This window comes from Coptis chinensis, chromosome 8, assembly GCF_015680905.1.
Source record: "Coptis chinensis isolate HL-2020 chromosome 8, ASM1568090v1, whole genome shotgun sequence".
NCBI classification, from domain to species: domain Eukaryota; kingdom Viridiplantae; phylum Streptophyta; class Magnoliopsida; order Ranunculales; family Ranunculaceae; genus Coptis; species Coptis chinensis.
The window spans coordinates 85,348,576-85,357,956 of NC_141463.1; the positions used below are offsets into that span (position 1 = coordinate 85,348,576).

Consider the following 9,381-nt stretch of genomic DNA (forward strand, 5'->3'; position numbering starts at 1 on the left):
CAAATACCTAATTAAGGTGATATGGTGCTTTTGATGGTTTTGAAAAAGATGGTATAACTACTCGGTTATCTGTTAATAATCTATTATGAATTTGTTGAATCTGTTAAATTTTTTCGGTTATCTGTTATGAATCTGTTGAGTGTGTGTTGAATGTGTGTTATGAAATTTGCTTGGTACAATTTGCTTGGTACAGGAAAGAAGAGTACTGATTTGGTCTCTTTGCAAACCTTGTGAATGTAGACTGAACATGATACTTGACACTTGTAGCTGGAAGGCTAAAATAGAAATAGAAATACTTGACACTAGTGTGAGTGAAACTCTAGTTGTTCGGTTAACCCCTATTGTAGCTAGAAAGCTAAAATAGAAAGAGTACTACGACGCGCTCTGACATGATTTTCCAATTGTTAATTCAAACGACACAATGCAAAATACAATACAAAATAACGATGTGTCCTCTGTTAATTCAAACGATGTACATAATCATGAACTAGATTACAATATAGGACAAATGGGACTTTCGAATCAACACGATCGTAATGTGTTGCCATTGCAAATAGCATCTTCAAACCCAAATAATGCAAACTTAATATACAAAAAAAAAAAAAGTATCATGTGAAAGGAAACATGAAAATGAATATACTGAAAGCAGGTTCAAGAACAGATTATGAGGCATCAATAGTCACTTGGTTTTTTTTTTTTTTTTTTAAGTTTTATCAGAATGCATACTGCCAAGAAGAAACAGTGTGAGTCGCACCAGTAGCAGGCATCAGAACTTCACATCTGTTGTCCATGTTCCTTGCACGCTAGGGTGTTTTGTGACATGTCGTGTTTTCAGCTTCAAAACCTTCCTTCCTAGTGCATTAAGTTGTAACAACAACCAATGCTTATCACTACTTTAATCTCTTCATAATCCAAAAATGTCCTGAGCTAATAACAGAAACCAACATTTTAGACTTTAAAGTGCACTAGTATACATATGTCAAATAAGGGAATAACCAACAAACACCAATACAAATGTCCTGACATCTTGCAATCCTTCACTCAAATCCTTTTTAATCTCATCTCTCTGTTCACCAATATCTTCATGTGCTATATCTTTTATTACTTAACGCTTTCAATCGTCCACTTGAGAGAACTTGGAAAGAAACCGCAGGGTAAATTCAATTCCTTGGTTCCTGTTCTGATAAGCCGAAGGATCAAAAATCACTATATGAAGAATGCATAAAAGGAAGTTTCTAAAGCTCATGAAAGGAAGTCCAAGGTATATGCGCGCCTCTGCACGGTCTGCTCATAGGGCAGACCACATACAGATAAAACAGGGATGTCCTTGTTTGTTCATAAACTAAGATATAAGGTTATATTGATTTCTGCATATACCTTGGATTTCCTTAGTACAAATAACATCTCACTATATTTTATGACATACTGAGATTTATGCATTTTAGCTGCATAGTGCTTCATAATTCATGCTGCTCATGCACTAGTAACTATACTATGATGAGAAGAAGCATCTATTCCAACCACAGATAACTGGTACTGGAAGGTTAATACTTGCACAAGATAACCCTAACAGCATCAATTAGACAGTAAAGGTGCTTTATATCACAAAAAGTGGACGATGGAAACTACGGAAAAAAAAAACATGCCTTTAATACTTCCATACTTCTAAGATTACATCAAGAAAGTCATACAATAGTGGAAAGTATTGACAACACCAAAAATACTTACATTTCACAGATTACTTGTTATTTTTCTCTGGACAATTTCTTGAGTCATGCTTAGCAATCTTTCCACAGGATCTACACATTCGTCCTGGATTGTTTAGGGCTATCTCCCTGGGAGATTGAAATCTCTCCTCGTTCTTCTTCCCCCTCCCTTTTGTTTGAGAAATATTGGGATTCAAAATCAATATATGAAATAAAGATTTGAAAATCAAAAAAAAAAAAAAAACTATTTATATCAAATTAAACATTAAAATCAAATGACATTAAACATTAAAATCAAATAATCTGTGAGGTATTAACCGAAGGAATTGAAGGCTCTGCAACTGGAGGCTCTTCATTATATGCATCTCCTTCGCAAGAAGTTTCATTAAACTTTGAAACTCCAATAGCCATTTCTCCAATCTTTTCTATAAAATATGAATAACCAACAACGATTATGCGATGCAATGTAAGCCAGTTGAGAAGCAACCTTGATACAATGAGCCACTCTCAAAGGTTCATGGTTTTCATGGCCGGCCACTAATCCAGTATCAAACTCCGCTCTATACGTGTTTGCCTTTTGCATCCACCGCTTCAAAAGAAAATGCCTTGGAATCTCTTCAATCTCGTAACGCATAAAAACCTTTAACATATGACCACAAAGCAACCCCATAAACTGAAAGTACTTGCATTCGCAGTCTCCCTCTAAGGTTCCTCTATCGAAACTTGTTGTAACTCAATTACTCTTCAAACACTACTCACGAACTGTCTGTTACAAGCCTCACAATCTTGTTCCTACTATCCGCACTATTCGCTATCTCTCAGGCACTATTTTCTCTCCTCTCCTCCGGACCCTTCGCCTCCTCCTCTTTTTTCTCTCTTTTTCTCCTCTCTTTCACTTCCTCCTTTTCTCCTTTATATCTTTTCTCTTTTCATCTCGACCCTCCACCTATCCCCTTATCTCGCGGTCCTCTTCCTTCCACGTGTAGGGTTTCCGTACCGCGACCACGTGCTGTCACCCCGATCCAGTGCAGTGCGGCCTTGTGTATTATGCTGACCCGGCAAATTCCACCATTGATATCCCGGGCTGCATCCTGCCACTACAGATGCCCCCTCTCGAGTCCGCGATAGTTCCTCGATCGGGGAGTCGAGAGTCCACCGTGTTCCACCTTCCCACCGTGGCCTTACGCCTTACTCTCACTGCTGGATTCACGAAATTCCACGTGATTACCACTTGCGCCCCCTCGTTTCTTGCGCATCCACGTGTCATTCACTGGCTGGTTCCTTTTGGTGTCCCCTCGATTTCAGCTTCCCTCCAATTACTCTTTTACCCCCTCCCCTTATAAAAAGCCCGCTCGATTTTTTCTCTCTCTCACTTAACTTCGCATTTTCCCTTCAGCCCCTCTCCCCCTCTCCCTCTACCTTTCTTCTAGCTTTCTAGCTCCGGTTGCTCGCTCGGTCATCTTCTCCGGTTTCTTCTGCTGAGATTTCTGCTCCAGCTGCTTTCCCTTTTCCTCAGGTTGGTCTCCTTTCCTCTCTAGCCCCATTTAATTGCTGTATTGCGCATTTCTTCTTTGTATTAGAACCTGTTCATCTCCCCTTCTTTCTCCGCCTTGTCGTGGCTGTGCGTCTTCCACCCTGACGTCGACGTTGGCTTCCAGATCCGCCGCCTCTTCCTCTTCTCCGTCCCGCAGCCTCACCTCCTCACCTCTTCCCGACCAGATCGAGGCCCCTTCTATCTCCGGGCAAGCTTTTGCCCTTCCGCCGCCCCCACCACGCAGCCGTAGGCCTAACCTCGAGGCTGTTAAAGTGGCTTACGGGATACCCGCTGACATCATCTTAGAACACGTGCCTGACCTGACTTATTTCCCTCATTTGGTTCCCCATAGGCCGGGGTGTCTCTTAGCCACGGTAGGGCAAATTGTTGCCGGCCTGCGTTTGCCCCTCACCCGTCTTGATGTCGAGGTGTGTTATCACTTCAACATCCCCCCCTGCCAAGGCATTGGCAATTTCTGGAGGGTCATGTATGCTGCGAACCACTACAACCGTTCCGAAGTACCCAAGATAACGGTTCGCGACATGACCGCTCACTTTTACATCAAAAAGAGTACCAAGGATGTTAGCGTGGGTTATCACTCCTTTTGCGTCCGTCCTAGAAAACAACACTTTCTTCTTCGTGTCACTTCCTCGGACAAAGTGTGGCATCACTACCCTCTTTATATCTCGGGAAACTTCCTCTCCGCGGATCTTCCACCCGAACTGAATCTTAATCACCTGGCCTTCCTCCCCAGTGGTGAGTCCCCTTCTTTATTTACCCCCATTGATATATATCTTTTGGTTTCTCATCTGACTTGGCAGTTATCTATTTCAGGTTGGCGCCCGGACTCAAAGTCGCGACCCTACGATCATCTCCATTCTACCACTTTCCAGAAGATTCGTGACCTGGGGCCCGCTCAAGCCGTGGTACTTGGGATTGACCCTGCAACAGCCACTCCCTTACTCGCCGACCCTGAATTGAAATCCATAGGCAAATATTGTTCCCCCTTTTTCCGTCCTCCTCCCCCAAAAGAGAGAAAGCCCCGGGACATACCACCCCCTAAGAAAAAGCGCCATACCGCGAAACCTCCACTCTACCCCAAACCTGTTCGCAATACCACTTCTCACTCCGCAGCCCCTACTCCGTATCGATCCCTGACCACTTGGGAAGATCAATACTCATCCCCTCATTCCCCTTCCACCTCTTCTCCCCCTTCAGATATGGGCGCCAACAAATGCAAACTCTTCGACAGTGACTCGGACGAGGATGTCATCATCGTTGTCCCCCCCCCCCCGCCGCTGTTCATTCCTCTCCTCCCCCGGCCTCCAACCGTCCACGGCCCTCCGCTCCTGAAGAGGGTCCCAAAGCTAAGACTGCTTCACAACCTACTGCGCCTACTCATGCTGAACAATGGCCCGGGAAAGAGGTGGCACCACGGACTGATACGGGGGCCGCTGAACCCATTCCTTCGTTTTGCCCCGCTTTCAAGCTTCGGAACCGCACTCTGAATGTCAGCGACTTTGCCTTGGAAAACCCGGCAGTGGCCTCCTCCCTGTTTTACGAGTCTCACCTCCCCAAAGATATGGCGTACGCTGAGGGGGGCTCCTTTGAGTCTCACCGGACTTCATTCTATACCGGCTGGGAGAAGGTACCCTTTTCTTTGCCTTAGGTAGCTTTCTTCCCTCTCTTAGAATATTCTAACTTCTGTTCCTTCTTTCAGATGAGCTTGGATATCTCCTTTATGATCCGCGGCCTCTTTGGTGCAAGGGCGCGGATTGATGAACTGGACAAGGAGGTGGCCCATCTCGAAGAGAAGGGTGCAGCCGCGGACCTAGACAAGCTTCGGGCCCAAGATGAGCTCAGGACTGCTGAGGCCGCCCACCTTGCTTATATGGATAAGGTTAATGACCGCTTGAGTAACCAGCGTGAGACCCTTCAAGCGTAGCACGCCGCCGCTCTGGACTCCCTCTCTCGGACGCATTAGGATGCTGTAGCGGCTCTCCATAAACAACATGAGGCCGATATGGACGAGCTCCAGGACAGCTTCCGGGCCCAAGCCGACAAGAGGGTGGCTAAGAAGGTCAAGGAGGAGTATGACCGGCTTATCAAAGAAGGTCGTCTCCTTCCTGAAGCCCCTGCTGCTGCTCCAATGTCCGAGGTCGTTGTGACAATCCCGGAATCTACTCCTGAGGGTACAGAGGTCACTGCATTGGTAGCCAGGGCAATAGACGTAGCTGCGGATGCAGTCATAGCGGAGGCCGTTGAGTCAGTGGTCCGCGAAAATATTGTGTCTTGAAAATAGCTTGTTTATGCCCTGGCTAGGCTTCCTTTTGCTACTGCTTTTGTCATACTCTTTATGCTACATTTTGTCGTATTTTCACTCCCCCAGGCTGGGATGTTTATATTATGTTTTACCTTTATGCCTTGTTTGTTTTTGTCAACACTCTTACTTGTGTATGGATCCAGCAATAATGGTCCCCTATCAGTTTTTGCATTCCCTTGGCTGGGAATATTTGGTTTGCTTGCCCCACGCCTAGACCGGGACTCCGCCTTCTCTCTCTATCTCTGTTGGGCACTCTGCCCGCGGCGCGCGAAAGCCTCTTCGCTTCCGTGTGCCGCTATCTCACATAGGTCCGGGGCAACTCCTCTCGCCCTGGCCCTGTGAGACCTCATACTCGTGGGACAACTCTTTTTGCCCCAGTAAAGTTCGGACCTCTCGTCCTTGGAGGGCTCATCCCCTCCCTTCCCTTCACTCTGAGGGGCAATGAGAATTCATACAACACTACTCATCTTAAAAGTGCTACGACTTTATATATGTACAAATAGCTCATGCAGTTTTCTGCCACTCCCATTACATTTACTTGTGAAACTTTTTCAACAACCTTACATTCCACGGCCTGTCCACCGCCGTTCCCTCCAAGGTTTGTAACCTGTAGGTGCCTGTTCCCCCTACTTCGACCACCACGTAAGGTCCCTCCCACGTCGGACCCAACTTTCTCTCGCTTGCTTTCTTGGTGCTAGGGGTCACCCACCGAAGCACCTTGTCTCCCACCTTGCATCTCCTCAATCTCACTCTCTTGTTGTATTGCCTCTGCAAGCGGCGGTGATATTCCTCCAATTTGATGCGCACGGTGTCTCTTCTTTCCTCTACTAGGTTCATGTCTCTGGCTAGAATGCCCCAGTTTGACCCGTCCTCGACAGCCGAGGTCCTAGTGGTCGCCGCCACCAGCTCTGTAATAATACGGAACTTTCTCAAGGACATTTTGGTAATATCGCCATGGCAGGTAATGTTTATGGTTTAATTATTAGTATTTACTTGTTTAATTTATTTGGTTAGTTACACAAATACTTTAAGCTATATTACTATTTGGATTATGTATCGCCTGTTACGTTAGTGGGCCTATTCAATTGTACTAGGCCCGTTCTTTATTTCAGGCTTGCTATATTGTTTTGGGCTTTGTCTATTGTTGTGGTTTTCTGGGCTTGTTGTTATGTTGGGCCGTTTTATTTTATTGGGCTTGCTTTTGTCTTTTGGGCTTTTTTCTTTTGTATTTGGTTTTGGGCCTGGACACTGGGAAGAGGAGGTCGGCAGGAGAGAGAAAGGGGAGAGTTGGAAGACTTGAGGGATGATATGGGAGTCGGGGGGTTTGGTGGTCTGGGTGGGTGGACTATGTTATAGAATCTTTGAAATCTGATAATGAAAAGCTTGTTGTGGGGAGAAGATAGCTTGGAGAAGGGACGAACCCATGCCAAATCAGGTGATTGCAATCTCCTCCATATGCAAACAAGGTAAGTCAATAAGGGTAAGTAAATTTTAATATTCATAGCATGTGTACAGGAGAGAAAGGACGTTCAGAAAAAAGAAAGAAAAATGAGACTAGAAAACATGACTTTTCTCTTGGTAGGTCTTAGGTAATTTATGAGTTGTCTTTGTCCTGTTCCTTGATTTCACATGGTTCGTTTATTTATTTCTGGAGCATGAAGGTTCAAGAAATACTTCCTGACCTTGTTGGCTCTAACCTTAAGATGGGGGTTTTATTATTCACTGCTATTTGAATACCATGTACAAAGATGTGAAAGGACCTCTCCACCTTGTCGTGGGTTAATGAAGAAATTGAGTTATATGATATGGAAGAAAGGATGTGTTCAAAGGAGTTCACACCCAAGGAAATCTGATCGAGTCGAGCTTGTCGATACTGATAAAACCAAGATCAAGAAGCCACTTCAAAGCTATTGCCGATCAATTTCCATGGGCTGCCAAAGCAGTTAATGAACGGAGAAAAAAATTAAAGTGCGGGTCATTTAAATACAACAAATATGGTATCTGGGAAGCTAGCTGAACATGGGAAGTTCTTCCTGAATCTTTGGTGGTTTAAAAGGTGTCAGGTAAGTAAACTTTAATATTGTATATTGTATACATTAAATTGCATGTATACCTTTAATTACAGTTTTTATTCTTGATTTAATGCGATTTATTTTTATACTATTAATTAGTTATGTACAATTATGTACAGTGGGTTGTTATGATAGTGTTAATTAAGTTTATATTAATAACGTATAACGTACGGTGTTGTTTCTGAGTTAGCATTAAACCCGGCTGATTGGTACAATTGTAACGTTTTTATAAGAAAACGTTATTGGCATGTTCGTTTTATGCTATGACGCAGAAATCGTAGATAGTTTTAGCGGTTTCAATTTGTGTTTTGGTTACGGTGGAACCGTTGATAGATGTCAGTATAGAGGCAAGAATAGAACAAAGGGTAGAGAACCCATGTCGCTTTCCTTATCGGAATGACTTAATCCATTCCTATAGATTTTTACATCTCAATATAGCGGAGAACTACGATTGGCTTGATCCCTAAACGGGTACGTAGGCAGCCACCCGGCTTAGCCACTTCCATAGGAAAACCCCTAACCCTTTGAAGAACCGGATGTTTTTATATTCTTTTACCGTTATTTAGTTTGGATATGAAAGATATATAAGTGTACGTGTTATGCATAGAAAGATTAATTTATCTTGAAGGCTAATGCTTTTCTTGGGTTTATGTTAATCGATGCACTAACGATGATTTAATAAGCAAACGGTAAGTTTTTGTAAGCAGCTAAAGGTACGTGTCAACCTTGTCTTTTGTATTCAATTTCTTTTCAAGTTGATTATTATATATTGACTTCGTATCTAATGTTGATCGTCGGAGTGTAAACGGACAGGGACGAACAGGTCCCTCCATATCGAGATCTATAAGCTGAATACATACTAAAGAATAAAGGCGAAACCTTAAAAGGAGCGTCTTGGAATCATATGGGTTGTTAAGTAACCTTAATATTTGTTACAAGTAGTGGCTTCCTATTTCTGTATATTATATTGATTCCTTTTCGTTGTACATAAATTATCGCAGCTTGTTTTGCATGACTTTAATTTATATATGATGTCATGGAGGGTTGTGTATATATGTGAAAGACCGATCTGGGGTATGAGATTGGTTTCGGGGCGCTGCGGATACTTGATTTAACTGGCATTTGTCGAGATGGTTAAGTAGCCGGTGCCACGAATCAATATCTTTAGTAGTTGGGTTTACAGTTGAGGTTTTAATATGACATATGGAAGTGTTTTATTTGATTTTCAGGTTATGACAGGTTTTAGGTATATGAAATGTTGAAAATCTGAGGAAAACTCTGCGGATTTTTGTAGAAAAAAAATATATGATGGTTTATCGTTGATTTTAAATTAGTATATTGAATGTGGTCTTTTAACGCCTCGTAATATTTATTTAAGATTTTGGGGCGTTACAAGCTCTGTCGGTATCACGTCCTCTACTCCATATGCCAATGAAAAAGGGGTCTCCCTGGTTGAGGTCCGTGTTCGATAGGCCCAAAGCACACGGTTTAGTTCATTGGCCCAGGACCCTTTCTTGCCTTCCAGTTTCCTCTTGAGATTGTTAAGTATGGTTTTGTTAGAGGATTCCACCTGTCCATTGCCCTCGGGATTGTATGGGGCCGAGAATCCCTGCTTGATGTGATATGCTTGCAGAAAACTCCTAACCTTCAAACCCGTGAACTGGGTTCCATTATCAGCAACGATAGAATAGGGTAAACCGAACCGGCATATGATGTTTTCCCACAAGAACTTGATCACCTGCACCT

The 9,381-nt window shown here is 43.4% G+C and overlaps 1 long non-coding RNA gene across 1 annotated transcript; it reads left to right on the forward strand.

The window, feature by feature from the left end:
* The first annotated feature begins 6,836 nt into the window (after window positions 1–6,836).
* Window positions 6,837–7,724, forward strand: LOC147483772 (uncharacterized). The gene is made up of 2 exons (XR_015205060.1): window positions 6,837–7,029; window positions 7,312–7,724. It is a non-coding gene; the product is annotated as an uncharacterized LOC147483772 (long non-coding RNA).
* Window positions 7,725–9,381: the final 1,657 nt, after the last annotated feature.